At 36.8% G+C, this 17,557-nt stretch overlaps 2 long non-coding RNA genes across 2 annotated transcripts; one reads left to right on the forward strand and one right to left on the reverse strand.

The window, feature by feature from the left end:
• Positions 1 to 7,503: 7,503 nt before the first annotated feature.
• LOC135297924 (uncharacterized) lies at positions 7,504 to 10,456 on the reverse strand. The gene is made up of 3 exons (XR_010359859.1): positions 10,391 to 10,456; positions 7,950 to 8,039; positions 7,504 to 7,631 (listed from the first exon to the last, which is right to left on the reverse strand). It is a non-coding gene; the product is annotated as an uncharacterized LOC135297924 (long non-coding RNA).
• Positions 10,457 to 10,562: 106 nt separating this feature from the next.
• Positions 10,563 to 12,678, forward strand: LOC135297925 (uncharacterized). The gene is made up of 3 exons (XR_010359860.1): positions 10,563 to 10,704; positions 11,145 to 11,198; positions 12,475 to 12,678. It is a non-coding gene; the product is annotated as an uncharacterized LOC135297925 (long non-coding RNA).
• The last annotated feature ends 4,879 nt before the right edge of the window (positions 12,679 to 17,557 follow it).

Raw genomic sequence — 17,557 nt, forward strand, 5'->3', positions numbered from 1 at the left:
CCAGCCTGTAGAATCATTGAGGGTAAATGATTCAAGTTTGTTTGAAGCAAATACCGCTCAAATAATGACTTTAAGTAGTGTAGGTTTACTATTATTTGTACACAAATACATCATTTTCTTGATTACTTGGAAGCCTTGAAAATATATATGTGTATGGTTCTTTTGAATGTCAAGAAAATCAAGATATATTTCTCATATATTTTCTCAAAGTTTTCTTTTGCTGGAGTTCTTAGTTAGAAAGAGAATTATTCACCACTCAGTAAACATCTCATCAGATCTGTTCTTAACAATTTTCAACATCTTTTAAAAGATTAGTAAGGTAAATTTTCTATTATATAAATATCTGCATGACTGCAGATTAAAGTAAAAGTAAACAAGCAAATTATATCTCAGATACAGACTTACCAGAACCTCATTAAAAAGTTGGAACCATCTTCACTACACAATTAGCTTCTGTGTCTTGTAATTATGACTTACAGCTAAAGGTAAATTGATAAATTTGATGAAAGAAAAGCATGTAATATGTTGGAGGTACCCAGTTATACTTCCCTTTTCACATTCCAGGAAAGACAAATAACCTTTCTGGACACACTGAATGTTAATTGCACCACTGGACAACACTATTAAATACGTAACTAAACTATGAAGAAAAATGTGTGCTTTCCTTTGTGTCTTAGTTTGGAAATGAAAGATGTGGCTGGGGGTGTGTATTCTATTGCACTCTCTCAGAGGTAGGGCAGTTATCTTCTGTTCATTGGGCAGTTTTATTTACCTCTTCCACAACTCATCCTCCCTCCAGGAAATATCTTCTGTTAATGGGCCATGGAGTGTCCCTGCATGGCTGATAAAATTACATCATCCCATGGTGAGGTGCTCTGCCCGGGAGGAGCAGCCAAGCATTCCTACCTGGATATAATCTGCATTTTGGAACACCACAGCAGCCTTTTCCCACTGGATTCCCAGAGGAGCAGTTTTCTTCTCCACTGCATTCCCGGAGGAAGGACCAGGCCCATCTACACCACCTCTGGACCTTCAGAGGAAAACTGCACCCTCCTACAGGATCACTGCTCCAACAGAACCACATCTGTCACTGCAGGAGGGCTGCAGCCACCATTTAATGGGACTGCTGCCAACACCCTGACCAACAGGGTGTCAGGTTGCATTCTGACTCTGTCAGTGTTGTTTTGTATTACAGCATTTTAAAAAATTATTTTTATTTTTTTCCTAATGAAGAAATATTATTCCTACTCCCATGTCATTGCCTGAGAGCCCCTGAATTTTAAAATTATAATAATTTGGAGGGAGGGCTTTACATTTTCTGTTTCAAAGGAGGCTCCTGCCTTCCTTAGCTGACACCTATCTTTTCAAACCAAGACACTTTGCTACATTTCTGAGACATATTTCTATGTATTGCAATAAGATATTAGTCTATGTTAATAGGCAGAAAACAGGAAAAAATGTAAGCAGCAGTGCAGAGTAACAGAAAGAAGACCTTAAATATGCATATGAAACTATGATTATGACAAATATCAAATACATACTGCAGAACACATAGGTTTCAGTTAAGGAAGAGCCCTTCACTGACCTCTGCAGTAGTTGACTTGGTAAAAAACTGACTCAAAATTAAATTTTTGATCTCTGGTGATCAAACCATCTCCCACAAGGTAGTTGTTATCTTATTCTCCCTTGAACTACCAAGTGTTTTGAAGTAAGAAATTTCATTATGAGAAATTGGAAGATAACCTGCTAAGAGATGTTCTGATTTCTGCCTTAGTTTTTGTGCCTTGTTTTATCTTATTCCATTGCTCTTTGTGTTAATGTGAACCAATATTTAAGTACAGTATGCAATATGCTAAATGCTACCCCTAAGAAAAAAGAACCAGTCTCCCTTGGAAGATATTGCATTTTGGCTGCTTCAGTGTGCTCTTGTCATGAGTTCTGCAGTCTTTTATTGGCACTCCCTCTGCAAATTTTTCCCCCTGTTTTTGATCTTGTTGCCCTTCATAATCTGAAAGTAAAAACTTGGGAAGTAACTAGTGGAAAGAAAATTTTCCTAGTCCACTCTACTTCATCTATTCATCATCCTAATGGTGAAAGTTACATTTTTTCTGATTTTTCTGTTTCACAGATGGATACAACCATCATAGGGCTAGACAACAAATACTTACGTGAAGAAGAAATCTGTGTCTTGTTTCCCTCATCCTTCCACAGGAAACCAAAGTAAAAAACACTACTTTTTACATAGGCTTAGTACAGCAGTTATGTGGATTCTGTGGTCTAAGTCATCCTGTGAATAAAATTAATGTTAAAACAGTAGGAATTAATTTCTGCGCTTTAACACAGAGAAGACTGAAGAAGGAGTATGATTTCCATGTCATTTTGATAGCAAAGATTCCGAGGGGGTTGTCAGGGCACTCAGAGTGCCACCAAGATTTTCATTTGGGACATACCCTTGACTCATCTGTGACTTTCTCACTTATAAAATGGGATGAATACTACGCATTTTCACTCTTTGCTTGTACCACAGAGAAGCAATGTCATCCTAGTCTGCAGGTTCTTTGCTGATTTCTGTGGGCTGTATCCCTTTATTTCTTGTGGGATTCATGACTCTGCAACACCTCTATTGTTCTCTCAAGCGAGGTAAAGGATTTGGTGCAAGCATCAGAGGTATGGAAGATAACAAGGTTGCTCTCTGAGATATTTATATACCTCTCTCTCTCTCTCTCTGAGTCTCCACACCAAGCAGTTGAGCCAGAAGGAGAAATCCTTTTCTGATACCTTTCTTTAAAGCCAGGGGAGAAGAGAGAACATAGCAACAAACAAACCTATGCTCTTCATGATGAGGAGGGGACAACAGAAATTGTGTCCTGGTAGGAGGCCAGAAGACAGGTTTCATCAGTAAATGGTGATGCTAAAATGTAGCAAAGCCACTGCACAATATTACAGCAAACATCAAAGCATTCTCACAAATAATTTTTTTCACCATCCTGGAAGCCATTTTTGATGAATCAGCTACTTGCTCTAGTTGGTGAGACCTGCAGAAAATCTTTTTCTTCAATTATAGGCACCTTGATTTGCAGCTGCAGTAAATGAAAGCAGGAACGGCAGGGAGTCTGGCATGTTTCAGCATCACATGTAACCTGTGATGCTATATCTTAAATTAGGATGCTGCAGATGCCCTACTTTCTGAACTATGGTTTTATTTTAAGCAACTAATTCTAAAAATAGCTAGTAACAATCCCAAACAAATAAAATCCATTTTCTCTTAGTAAGTAATAAATAGAGACTACTTGCTCTGAACTAGAGAAAATGCCCATTTTTCATCAAAGTGGCTTTGACTTCTATGCATTTTCAAAGCTTTAATCTGCCCAACTAGGAAGGAAAACAAGCTAAAAATCAAGTTGCATAAATATCTGCAAAAATACTACTCATTCTGCATATGTTCTGCCTTAAAAAAGCTTCTATGAATTTCTCTGAAGTCTCTTCCATTTCAAGATTCACAATAATTCTATAAATCAATAAGCCATGTTTGTGATAATATGGCTGTCTCTTTCCGTGCCCTTTTTCAGATAAATATATTTTAACCAACATGTTAGTGCAATCCTCTCCAGATGTCTTTTTTCACTAGAGATAGGGTTTTTTTTCTGAGGGCCCAAACTACACCTCCTTTTGGCTGCACCAAATGAACAAAATGCAAGAATCTGCATGTCTGCTTGATAATGAATAGGGATGAAGATGCAGATGTTAATGTTATGGGGACTTAATTTTTAGTCCTAATTCCTCAGGGCCTCAGGTCTTCTCCAGCAAAGTTAGAAGGGCTTTCGTTCTTGTCTTCAGAGGAGATTGGTTTATGACTCCTATTTCTTTAAATTGTTTTGAAAATCCTCTTTTGGTATTGGCAGAATATAATATTTGCTTTCTTCTGTTCAGAAGTCGTACTGCTACTGCGTCTGCCAGCACACTCATGAACAAGAAAGGGCTCCTGCAAATGTCCTTTGTGCTGGGCTGGGGTTTCAGTGACAGTGCTCTGAACAAAGAATTTTATTCTCAACTTTGAAAGCCATTGCCAGCTGACTGATGCTGAAATAATTTCTTTTTTTTAGCCTCAGAAACTTCTCAATCCTGACAAATGTTAATGCAAACCCTATGGCATCAGCATGACCTGGCATCTTCCCAACCTCTGCACCTGCACAATTACAGCCAAGCTTTCCTAAACACTTTTTCCCTAACAGCTTGTTTTGGTTTAGGTTTGCTGTTGTTTTGTGCTGTTTTTACCCACCTTTCTCTTTTTAATCACCAAACACTTATGGCAGGCATAATTTTTCAGATGTTGTTTTGGAGAGTTTCTTGGAGCTAATCATATATGCCCCTTGAGAAGGTTTGCAAGAGTGGCCCACACCTGAAGCTGGAGTCAGTGAATTCCAGCAAAGATCCCAGCAAAGCTCCAGAGCCACCTGGCTCGCCTGAAGGGCAGCAGGCGAGGCTGCTCAAGGAGTGCAGAGCCAGCAGCTGCATTCTGCTCAGGCCACTCTGACAGCTCCCACCGTACTGATAAAAGCAGAGCTATCAATCACCAAATAAGATCAGCCAGCATTTTAGCATTTCCCTCCCCTTTCTGACTCTCTTTTGCAATTGGCCTCAAGTGTTCTGCACCGATACACAGTCAGGTGTGTTTACACACAAGGCATTTGCATGAAGGCTTGTGACCTGTCAAGACAGAAAATTAATGTCAGCTCATTAGCAGAAAGGGGGAAAAAATAAAAAAAAATTCACAAGTTGGAGACCAGGAACCAGATGTTTATTTATGTTAACTGTCCAAGCCCCTGTGAGTTCAGTTGAGTTCTATCAATCAATTCATCTGGGCATCTGGTATGAGATATAAAGAAATAAGGATGTTCACATGTTAGAATATAGATCTATTATGCCAAGTTCGTAATATTTGAAAGTATGTTGATATAAATCTGGAATAAGCATTCAGAAATGTGTTGCAATGTCTGCAGACACAGGTATGTTCAGAATGTGCAGCCTTATTAATGTCTTATTCATTTCTAAGCAGAACCTCTCCTCTGACAGCAATGGAAGACCTCTACCAAGAAAGAGATGGTATGGAATGGACCATGGTTTAACCTTTCATCTGAAGTCTAAGAAGCTGGTAGTGGATCTGCATTACTGATCAGTACTTGTTACATTCAGGAGATCCTTTTTTCAAATCACAAGGAAATCCATAGCTCATTATGTAAAAGCTAGATCATGAAATTTGCTCCTAATTTCAGTTTCTCTATTCAGAGCAATGGAAGAAAACACTGCTTACTTTAGGATCTTGACCAGACTGAATATTAAGTATAGGCTGTAATTTCAGGACTTTCTACAGAAGATAGCCTGTATCATGGTTACTGACCTACCTTTCTAAAGAAAAAAGCACAAAATCCTAAACTTGTACTTGTCTTTTACTTGCCTTTAGCTCAAAATATTGGTCTGTAAATACTATGAAGAACTAATGTATCAGTTGATAAAAATATATGTGTATTACCTGTGGTATTATATTTTTAAAAAATGGAATATAGAACAACTGAGTGACTACAAAAGAATAATTTGTAATGGGAGATAATCTTTGAGCAGCTGTTGAAAAAAAAATTGTATGAGTGAAATTCTGAACTTCTGTTGTGCAGAATGGATCCAGTGATTTACCATGGCCTCATGGACTTTGCAAATTTGTTTTTGAAAACCATGATTAGAAATTTGTATTTGAAGCTTTAAGGACATGTAAATTCACATAATGTAAAGGAGTGTATGTTTATGTGGAAGTCCTTTAATATAATATAAATTTTGAGAAAGTGCACTTGTACTTTGTTTTTCTCCTTAATTTCGAGCTTTTTAATTCTTTACTGTGTTATACGCTGAGAAAAAAAAATTAAGCAGAGACATCTGTGTTTCAAAACATGCAGACATAATTATCACTTGTTTCATATCCTGGTGTTTGCTTAGGTAGTCATTCATTATCTCTTTTAAAAGGTCAGTTATAGGGGTAATGTACCTTTTTAAATGATATGAAAAATTTAATTGCTTAAATCTCCCCTTGCTGGTTGATTGAAGTATCTTTATTTATATCCTGGAAATAATTATTTACAGACTTTCCTTTCAGGCATATTATGGGCAATAAGCAGTTTTAGCAGATTCAGTGTTCCCCGGCTACTACTTGTTTTGGAAAATCAAATCTATATTAGTAGTTCACACTATTGTCTTCTGAGATTATGACCTCTACTTTCTCCAAAAGAGGTGGTAAGTACAATGGGATATATTTATTTTATGATTTGATAGCATGCAATAATTAAATTTCCTTCCCCCCCCCCCCCCCCTTCTTGAGGATTATTACTGCTTATTCTAGCAGAGGAAGATACTCATCTGTGTGTGACTTGAGCAGGCCTGCTTCCAATGGACCCTTCTTGATGAAACTCTGCTCGCCAGTGGCAGTGTTTAGACTTTCTTACTCACCCAATGTGGTCAGTAAATATTGCTATGGCTGCAGCGAAGCATTTAAACTCTGCAAAAGAGCTGGTGGATGTAAACTGAGCTGCCCTATATCAGCACAACACCTATCTCACATTGTCCTTGTCTTACAGTTATTTAAATATATATCAATAGTGCAGATATGACAAAAGGAGGTCCCAAATTAGAAAAGGACTTAGTGTCTAAATTCAAGCTAATAAGCAAAATCATAATGGCTTTAAGACCATGCTGAGTCAAAGTTTGTGTTTAAATTGCAACCTGAAAACCTGCACATCTGAGCATGACAGATACCATGAAACAAATAATTGTATGTACCCAAGAGACAATTGCACATCTGCTTATGGAGCGGGATGGAGAAACTGGAAGGGGGAAAAAACAAGATTGAACAAGTCATGTTGTGTTTTGTTAGTTAAGAGTGATATTTTGATATGCAAAACATTTTTTCTTTTTTTTTAAGTAGAATCTGATGCAAATTCAATTAGCTTCAGTGGACTTTGGATTGTGTCATGGAAAATAAAATAATTTACTTTGAATATAAAAATTCAGATAGAACAAATGAGTAACCCTACTCTCAAATATTTGTTAGATTCATACGGAATAATATTTCATGCCAAATATTTTCCTCTTTTACCAAATTAAAGGACTGTGGTTTTGCACAGTTTACCCCAAACAATACTAGTTTTGATCAAGTTAGGGCCCTTTGAATTATTTCCATGTTTATCCACACTTATGAGCCTTGAAAATAACGTGTCTCAGTTTTGGATTTGAAACAAAGCTGAGAAATTAAGGCTTTTTTTTTTTTTGCTTTTTTATCAAATAGACTTGTAATAGAGGCCTTCTGGAGGATTTTTTTCAATTTAAACATTGACTCTATTTCTCCAGACTGGAACATCATACTGGCTTCATGGAAATCCAGAACTGCAAGAAACGGTTCCTCAACTCTGTCTGTTTACAAAATAGGCTACATAAATACCAATCATCTCTGATATTTATTCCACTCACTAATGCAGTTATGAAAATCCCCAAGTAGTATCCTGGACTGATTTCACCACTGAAAAAAATCAAGTCTTGCAGAAGTTGCCTCATAAACTGCATGTGCAAGATCAATTTCGGGACACTGCACTCTAGACACAAATGAAAACGGCATCAAATATTGATATAGAATTTGCTTATTCTCACTTTATGGCAATCACTGATCATACTTGAGAAAGACAAAACAAAAATAAAATTTAAAAAAAATTAAAAACCCAAACAAACAAAAAAACCCCACAAAACTTTTTCGGTATCTTAAGTCAGGTACAAGAATTATCTGCAAAAGTCAATGGGAGGATTGCATACAAAAAGCATGAAAGTTCTTGTATCTTGACTCCAGTACTACACACAGAATGAAAGAATTTCACATCAGTGATAAAGATGTACAAAATATCTGCTATCAGCCCTACCCTGATTTCAAAGAGTTTGCACAAGGGAGAAAAAGAGTTGCTCATCTCAAGATATGAAAAACTCACATAACCTCAGCAGGCAAAATGAAGCTGGAAAGAGGAACAGGTAGGGAAAAATAATGTGACCACTGACAAGGTGATAAACAGTTCTTCATCTCTGACTAGCAATTGGCACAAATGCACATCAGCTATAACATAACAGCATGCACAAAACCCCTTGATTCCAGAGGTTAAAGAATCCAGGGAACAGATACAGCTGTCACTTATACAGGCAGCCATCTGTAATAATCCACTGCAATTCACTGAATTCCTTTGGGTGGACACTAGGTAAACAGGAGCAAAAATGGGTGGAAAAGCCTCCATTTTAAAAAGTGAAATAGATATTTTTTTTTTAGAGCAGTAAACAAAAACAGCAGGAGCATTACAATGTATCTGGGCTATTTCCTGTGTGTCATTTTAGCTTTCCTCACCTTGAGCAGGAGAAACAGAGTAAAATAAGGTATATATTGCTCTGCGCATTTCTTTTCAAGTGGCATCTCAGGGTTCTTAATAATGGGGGACAATAACAAGCACTTTTGAACTACACACATTTTTACCGATACAGTAAAATGCAGATTATGACGTTTCAATGATGGCTGTAGTGGAAGAACACTGTGTACACAATACATATACTGGAACTGCTGGCTCTGACAGCTGCTATTAGTTTTAACGGGGATATATATAGGGTATACATATTCATATACATATGTACATGGATGCACATACATAACCTCTAATGGGATTAAAAGAGAATTTGCCAGCTATACAAATATGAGTCTGTTAGGAAGTAAATACTACTTTGACCTGTGACAATTGCACAAAAAGTCATTAAGTGCTATAGTTCCTTTTGTGACAAATCTACCTCAGGAAGCAATATGTCCTTTGTATAGCTTTATTTTGCAAGTAAGATCAAGTGACCTTAAAAATTTATATGTCCTTAATCTACGGATGTTGGTCACCTATGGATGTTGATTTTCCCTCATGCTGTGCAGAACAAACCTTGGGAAATGGCTGACAAAAGACCTTATGAATGCTAAAGTTTTTCCTGGAATCAAGGCAAAATGGGGCAAGCATCCATTAGTAGAGATGGAAGAAAATCCACCAAAACTACAAAAATTATAGAAATCCTCCTTGGTTTAGGAAATACATGGAGTCTGAAAGAAACCTGGGAGAAGCATCAAGCCCTCTTGTTCTGCTCCTGCAGACTGTGAGGTGTTTCCTTTGCAGCCCTCCAAACAAAACTCAGATCCAGGCTGACTCTTGCTCCCACCCCCTACACCCATTCCAATCACACGTTCTCTTCTCTTAAGACACCTAGAGGAAAAACTTAGTTAAATAAATCCAGATTATAGAGGTTCACATTTGAATAGTAAAGAGCAGATAAGTATCTGATGAACAAAACTACAAAGCATCCCTCCTTTGATTTTTTTAAGCACCAGAACAGTGATTCCATATTTCATCCATGATATATCTGTCATTATTTGGACATAATTTTCTCCTAATGTCTTTCTTTCTAAACACTTTTACATGTGGCAGAAATTGAGAATTCTATGGAAAATATAATATAAAGTCACACAATGAGGAATGTAGACTTTACCTAATTTAAGTTTTTATGATCTTAGAAGTGATAGCGCTTTAAAAACCCTTTTTAAGAAGAGGACAGTCTCCTACAGGAATGATGCCATGTTTTGGCTACAAGTCTGCAGCTGAAGCACATTTTTATGTCATTGGGTTAATGGGCACTATTTATGGTCAGGGAAAAAACCACATCTTACTGGAAGTGAACTTAGCAAGCTCATTTTTCTGGTTTTGATCAAGGTTGTTTGGTTTGTTTGTTGTTGTTTTCTGAAGACAATCAATAGCTAAAAATTAATTATAAATAAAATGTGGTATTCAATTATTTTCTGTGTATTAAATTTAGTTATGGTCTTAATTCAGTAAAGGAACAGGTATGATAATTACCTTTAATGTAGAAATTACTTTATAGTCCTAACCCAGGCAATAATTGCTTCCTCTGCTTCTTTAAATGCCAACCATCACCCCCTCTCTAACAAATGCTGTGAAAATAATTACTTACCTCAAGTCCCTAGATCAGATCAAGGCATTGATACCTTTTCTATAATTTTTCTCATTCAGAAGTACAATTAGAGGAACAAATGCAACAAATCTCAGAGCAGAATATGTACAGGACAGGAGTTTTGTCCACAGTGTACCAAATTCCTGTCCAATGACACTGTTAGAATGGGGTGCAGAACATTATTTCACCTTTCTTTCCTCTGAGTGAAACCATTCCTAATGATTAAAAAATTTCATCATTTCCTTTTGTGAGGGAAGTTGGAGATCATGACCAAATCTTTCATAGTCCCAGAGTTAAGCTTGCAGGGATGGAAAATAAATTTTACCTTTTAGCTTGCACCTTTTGTAGTGGGTTTCATGGATGCAAAGAAAGGCTTACTTGTTACCCTCCAGTATGTATTTTCAGGTGTTTTGTCTTGTGACATCATAATAACCAACACAGCAGAGAATCAAACTTCAGCTCACACCCCACAAAACTTATGTACATGTCTACCAAAATCCTATTTAAATATTTGCATAATGCATCAACATATCCTCCTTTTGAGGAGCTTTTCTTTTTTCCTATAGATCTCCAGAAAATGTTGATCACCAGTTTTAAGCTGCAGGAGGTGGAAATAGCTTGAGAGTTATTTTTGCTAAGGTAGCATAAAATAAAGACTATCAAAAGACGTCTGCTAATGGACTTTTTTAAATCGTGAGATTCAGGTTAAAAAAAAATAATAAAAGTAACAGAAATAGAAAATAGCAGGGATTGAAATAAAAGAAATTGAATGGAGTGTCAGCAATTTAATGAGTTCCAAACACGACAAAAAACGCTTTGCTTCAGGCAATTTCTTCAAATAGAAAAAAACCAACCTTCCATCATTTTTATTTGTAGAGGTTCTTTGAGTTACTAAGTAACCTCTATACTAAAGCATTTCTCCTTGGAAAGTAAACTAGGGGGGGAAGCAGGAGAGTCATGTCTTGCAGCTTCTGAAACAGATCACTAATCTATGATGTCAGGTTTAAAAGCAGGAAAGACCATTCTTTAAATAACCTGCTTTTGCAGATTACCCTCTGTTGTCTTTTCTTCCATCACAGGTTTCAGATGCTGAAGAGCTCTCTAAGAAAGTCTAATGCAATGGTTCCCAGCAGGTATCCTCTCATAAGCATCTTACCCACACAATTTTTTCCCCTGTGTCCATGGATAGCAGTCAGCTCTCACAGCTCTGACTGCCACAGTCAGTCCAGCTGGAGAGCAGACACAGGGTCACACAGTGCTTGGTTGCTGAGTGGGAGGTGACTGCAGCCAAGAATAGGTAAAATTTTGATCTATATTACTTTGCTTTTACCAATATTCCATTCACTTCAGGAGCCCCATCATTTACCTTTTTCATATAGAACCTTTATAGCCTCTTAAGCTCTTAAACTAAGCTGATAGGCTGTAAATGAAGAAAATCTAGGGTAAAAAGGGAAATTATTATTTTACTTTGCATCATTGTTTATATTTAATTAACTTCAAGTCTTATTCTTTTGTATTTTTAATTTTCCTTTTTATTGCATTTCAGTGATGGACACCAATTAAAATGTTGAACTCCCATCATCACTGCTGAGTGATAGTGTCTTTGCTACTATTTTGTCTAAAAGCTGCCAAAGAGAAAGAACAGTTATCAGCACAGCCTGCTGCCCATGTGATAAACAAAATATTCCTTCTGGGGAATAAGGCTAAATAATCATTAAAATATAATACACTAACTCTGATGAAAAAAATAAATATTATACTTTCACTAGAAATAAAGTAAAAAAGCCAAATATAATGTGACTCTTAAAGAACAGTTTTAATTTAATATTGATGATAGTAATTTCAGTTCCTGAAAGACTGTCTTGTAAATGTGAGAGCTCTAAGAGCCGAATCTTTCCCTCCCACTTCATTCATCTATCCTTTCACATCATCAGCCAGAGCAAAACACTTCCTTGCTTGCCTGCTCTAATCAATCCTGAGAGCCTGTGAACTCCCATTAACTTACTTAACTACTTCATAGGGGGTACTGTAAGAATTAATTAAACAGTTCCTGTTTGGACACTGCTTTGAATATGTATGGTGTTGTGGAAATGCTATGCTATTATTTAAACAAATTTATTATTTAAGCAACAAATATTGAAGAAATTATTTCATTTTTTGGCAACCTCCAGCACAGCTGCAGATCAGCTATTTCCACACTTCAGAAGTCAGCTACTGGGTGTGTGGGTGTAAGTCCATGCATTGGGCATGTGGTTGATTTCAGTATAATTAGGTTAGAATCCATCAATTGATTATCTGAGTCTGAATAAGAGTGTCTGGTATAGGTTCTCCTGTATTCCCGCTGCAGGTATCAAGTATTAAAGGAAATAACTTTATCTCTCTTTTGGTCCCCTATTTTTTATTTTACAGAAGGCCTAATGGATGGGAAGAATCTCCTTGTGGAAGCAGAAATGCAGAAAACTGTGCAGAGAGGGGAATAAGCACTCCACATTCTGAAGAAGAGAAGATGGGGTCCCAGAAGCATGTACAACTTGCAGTACAGAAAGCAGCTAACAAATTTGGTTTTTCTTCCTTAAATTGTATCTTATCCTCAGCCCACTCATGAGGATGCCAGAGTGCCCTTTGTGTTCCCTGTCAAACATGCACCACAATGCCTGCCAACACCACTACAAAATTCTCAGTAAAATAAACTTAAAATTGATTAACTGAGGCATATATGTGTCCATACAGTCCTTTCTGAAGGTTTGTATGGTGTTAGAGGAAAGGTGCACACTCCCTTCTTGGTTTGGGACTTTTTCTGTACTTTGTGATGAGCAACTTAAATGTTCTGGGGTAAAAAAAAATCTTTTCAAGATTTTCATTCCAGACACTGATTTCAAAAGCATTTTTTGAGAAGCATCTTATCCCAGTCTCCTTTCTTTCTCCTTTTAGTACAGAATAGACTGGAAAATGAAGATTTAAGTACACTTAAATAAAGAATAGGGAATAAGTTTCTCCAAAATGCTGCCAAGCATAAGTGGGCCTGGTTGAGTAAACTGCTCACACTAAACACTTTGATCTGCAGACCTTATTTCCCCCAATTCTTGGGACCAGTGCAGCAGGAAAGTGATCTATTCATTCTCTAAAATTATCCAACTTAAAAGTTACAGAAACACTTCAGTGTCCAGGTTACTCATGACTAGCAGTTTTCACTGTTCATTTAGCTGCCTTCTCCAGGAGTTCAGCAATCACGCTATTGAAACGAAGCTACTACCAGAATATCTCAGGTGAACCACTGGAGAAAGACATTGAGGGTCATATGCCAACCTCCTGCCTCCTAAGGCCAAGTACTTGGCCATGGAAGGCTGGTCTGAGGTATAGTAGCACCAAAGAATTCAAGAATTACTGAAGAGAGTGTGAATGTGTAAAAATTATAGTAAAATGGTCAAGGCACTCAAATGAAAAAAAAAAAGCAAAAAAAGCAGAGACATCTAGGAGCATTAGAGAATACTATAGAGCAGTATGGCAGAGTTAAATTGACTCAAGCACAAAAAGGAGTGGGTAACAGGATAAGGTAAGCTGGCTTGCTTTCCTATGTGAGCGGGAGAGAAGCAATACAGACAGTGCCTTGAACTCATGGTGCCTTCACTATTTGGACTGAGGACCTGTAGGATCACAGCAACATTTCTCACCATCTCCCATGGTCTTTTTTTTTTCCATGCAAAAATCACTACTTGAGAATGAAAAAAAGGGTGAACACCTCATTCAGGTCTTGGGTCAGGGCCAAGTCATGATCTTGGATGTGAAAAGGGAAGAAGGCAGTCCAAACATGCCTCAGACACTACAGAGAACATCTGAGAACAGTGTTTACAAAAAAAAAACCCCACATAAAATAATAATAATTTTTAAGCTTTTTTATTAAAAAAAAAAAAAAAAAAAAAAAAAAAAACAAAACCATAGTCTTAAAACTTCAGAGGTTTTTTAACATTATGTACTTTTATTTTGACAAACTTCAACAAAAAATTATATATTTCTTCCCCTAACCCTTGCCAAGACTGGAACAAATCATGGAGAAATAAGCTTTAAAAGCTTCAGTTATGTAAGCACTAGGTCCAGTCCCACTAGACGCAGACACAAACACACTTGGGGAAAATCTTCAGAAGACAGTGCTGCCTGCATGAGGCATGGAGCTGTGAACTGGCTAAGGGAACTGAAGCATCTCTACCTACCCCACCTCAGCTGAGACAGCATTGGGTGGCTGATCCCAGATTTCAAATATTTTTTCCTTTTCTATTTTTTTTTAATGTCAAAGAACAAAAAGAAAAACTCAAAAAAATCAAAGGACACCAAAATAGGATTCCTACAGATCTTGTCAAACTGGATTTCATGTAAAATGGTCATGGCAAACAATTCATAAGGATAATATTGGTCCTTTTTTTTCACTTCAAAAGAAAGTTTGTCTAAAACAATTTGTTAACTGTGTGAAGCAAGCTGTATGGGAACATGGCAGACAGTCATTCATGGATGACCAAATGTGTCTGTCCCTACTCTTGGTTTATTATTTGTATTGAACAAAATACTGTGTAAAGCATCGATACCAGAATGAATTACTGAAGTTTCAACTAGAAAGCTACTGCTCTTGTTTAGATGTTTATAGAGATGACCAAAGTTAAGAGGCTTATCTCCTACCTAGCCAAAAAGAGAGAAATAGGTTCCATGTGGAAGCCAATACAGAGCAACCTGTTGAAAAGGGCACTCTGGATTTCTCTTGGGAAAAAATTAATTTTCTCTGCTGACTATAAAGGGAGACTACAGAGACTGATCTCCCAGCCCAGCACATAAAATAGACACTTAAAGCTAAGATAAGCACACACCTTATTGCATTCTCCTTTGTAAAAGTTCTAAAAGTGTACTTCCAATCTTGTTTGTATATAGAAAATATATATTTTTAACATATATTAAATACATATATATAGATGCATATATATACATGTATTTATATATATATATGTATGTATTAAAGCAGGGAAAAATATACTTTTTATGTACATATTCAGGATCCCAGGTGAACATTTGTTTGCAATAACCAGAAAAAATATTAATACTATCAACCATTTGAGCTTTCTTAATCCCTACTTCTTTATCTTTTTACATAGTAGGCTCATAATTTCATAGTTGAATTCTAAATATGCCTATGAAAAATCATGTATTATTACAGGGACTCTAAATGTACAAAAAAGCTTATACAAAATGTCTAAATCTGAACAGGTAATTCATATTTTATGTCTCTTTTTTTAAATAGCTGTTTGCAATTGTTAAAAAAGCTTCCAGGTCACTAAAATCGCAAGTTTTATCAAACAGGGAGGGGAGCCCTCTGGGTGTGCTGACTAAGAACTCAATAGAATCTAGCCTTAAAACTTTATGCTTTAATTAAAATGTATACTGATGCATAGTCATTTTCCTGAGCACAGCAATATGGTAATAAGCCTTTAAAAATTCAGATCGCTGCAGTTTCATAGTACATTTTTCAATCTGATCAAACATTTTTTTCTCTTGCTAATCAGTACTTTTTGTGGTTTATGAATACTGTATTATATTTGATTCCATTCCCCTGTGAGTTGTTACATATCTTAAGAATGTTGAGTAAAGATTCCTCAGGAAAACCAAAAAAAAGGGTACAAAGTAAAACTTCTCTGAAAAGTCTCGGATACCTAAAAAGACACTCCTTCCATAAGAAAATTTTGTTGCTCTTCCTATCTTGCTCAGTGTGCTGGTTTTGGCTGAGAGAGCATTAATTTTCTTCACACTAGCTGATATGGGTCTATGATTTGGATTTGTGCTGAACAGTTTTGATAATTCAGAGATTATTTCATTAGTGCTGAACAGGGCTCACAGAGCCAAAGCCTTTTCTCCTCCTCACCCCACCCCAGCTGTGAGTGGAGAGGGGATGCACAAGGAGCTGGACACAGCTGGGACATCTGACCCTGCCTGACCCACCTGTAGCATATTGCATTCTCAGCATGTGAGGCTTGGGAGGAGAAGGATGAAGGGAACATATTTGGAATGACGGCATTTGTCATCCCAAGTCAACATTATGTCTAAAGCAGCCCTGCTTTCCAGGGAATGGCTGAACACAGAATCAGAGAATCATTTATGTTGGAAAAGATCCCTAAGATCAAGTCCAATCTTTGAACAAACACCTCCTTGTCAATTGGACTGCAGCAGTGAGTGCCACATCCTGTTGTTTCTTGAACACTTGCAAGACAAGTGATGACTCCACCTGCCTGGATAGGCCATTCCAATGCCTAACAACCCTTTCCATGAAGAAATTCCTGCTAATATCCAACCTGAACCTCCCCTGGTGCAGCTTGAGGCTATGTACTTTTGTCCTGTCAACACCTGCCTGCCTATGGAGCAGAGTAAATTAACTCCCTGTTTTGCTTGTGTGCATGGCTTTTGCATTACCTGTTAAATTGTTTTTACTTATACCCATGACTTTTCTCACTTTTGCTATTCTGATTCTCTCTCCCACCCCCCATCCCAAGGCGGAGGTGAGCGAGCAGCTACATGGAATTGAGCTGGAGTTAAACCACAACACTTGTTAAACTGATGTACTCACAGCAAAACATAAGCTGATGGTTAAATTGTTCCCAGCTCTGTTCTGCTGAAAAAGCAGCTGTTAATCTCTGGATGAAACAAAAGAAACTAGAGGCAGCCATGGTAGAAAGCAAAGTGTGCAGACATAGGTTTACCTGGGAGGCACCGACAAAGAAACTGAATTTATCTACTTCTAATATAAGTTAAAAACCATTTTCACATTTCTTATAGCTTGTAGGTGAATTTTTCTCTTTTTAAGTTTCAATCTTCACTGCTGTACTGAAGTGGTGTGGAATGAATATCTGTTTGGCAGAAAAGGAAACTTGTCGGGTTCATCAAGGTAAACAATCAGTTTGTAACTGAAGATTACAATAATGATCCAGTAAGATGTGTAAATCACATTATTCAGGGATCTTAAATTTAGATATTATTTAATTTTGTGAATATGAGCATAAACCTTCTTATTTAACACAGAATTTTTTGTGTGTGTATTGTTTATGGAATTACAGTGTGGAACTCATGTACACATGTACTTATCTACCTTCCTTTCCCACTAGCTGATATGCTAGAAAGAGAAATAACTTTCCTGCAGCAGCCTGAAATGAGGAAGATTTTAGTCCCAGAACAACCTAATAATCATGTTCATTGTTTTTACCACATGGAAATACTATAATTAATTACTATATATTACTATGTAACTTTACTTCGTATTTAGGTGAAACTGTAAATAGTGTGTCTGATCATCAATAAAATAACATCTGAACTTGAAATCCCTTAAACTCTTGAAGTTAGTTTCAGTTACTTATAATTTAATTTCAAATTTTTTAATTATTGTATTATTTTGCTTGTTTTTAAGAGGTTTATAGCAGTCTATTTGATTTACTGTTTTCAAGGGTCTGCCTGGTGAAGGGAAGAA

Source organism: Passer domesticus, chromosome 3 (genome assembly GCF_036417665.1).
Source record: "Passer domesticus isolate bPasDom1 chromosome 3, bPasDom1.hap1, whole genome shotgun sequence".
Lineage (NCBI taxonomy): Eukaryota > Metazoa > Chordata > Aves > Passeriformes > Passeridae > Passer > Passer domesticus.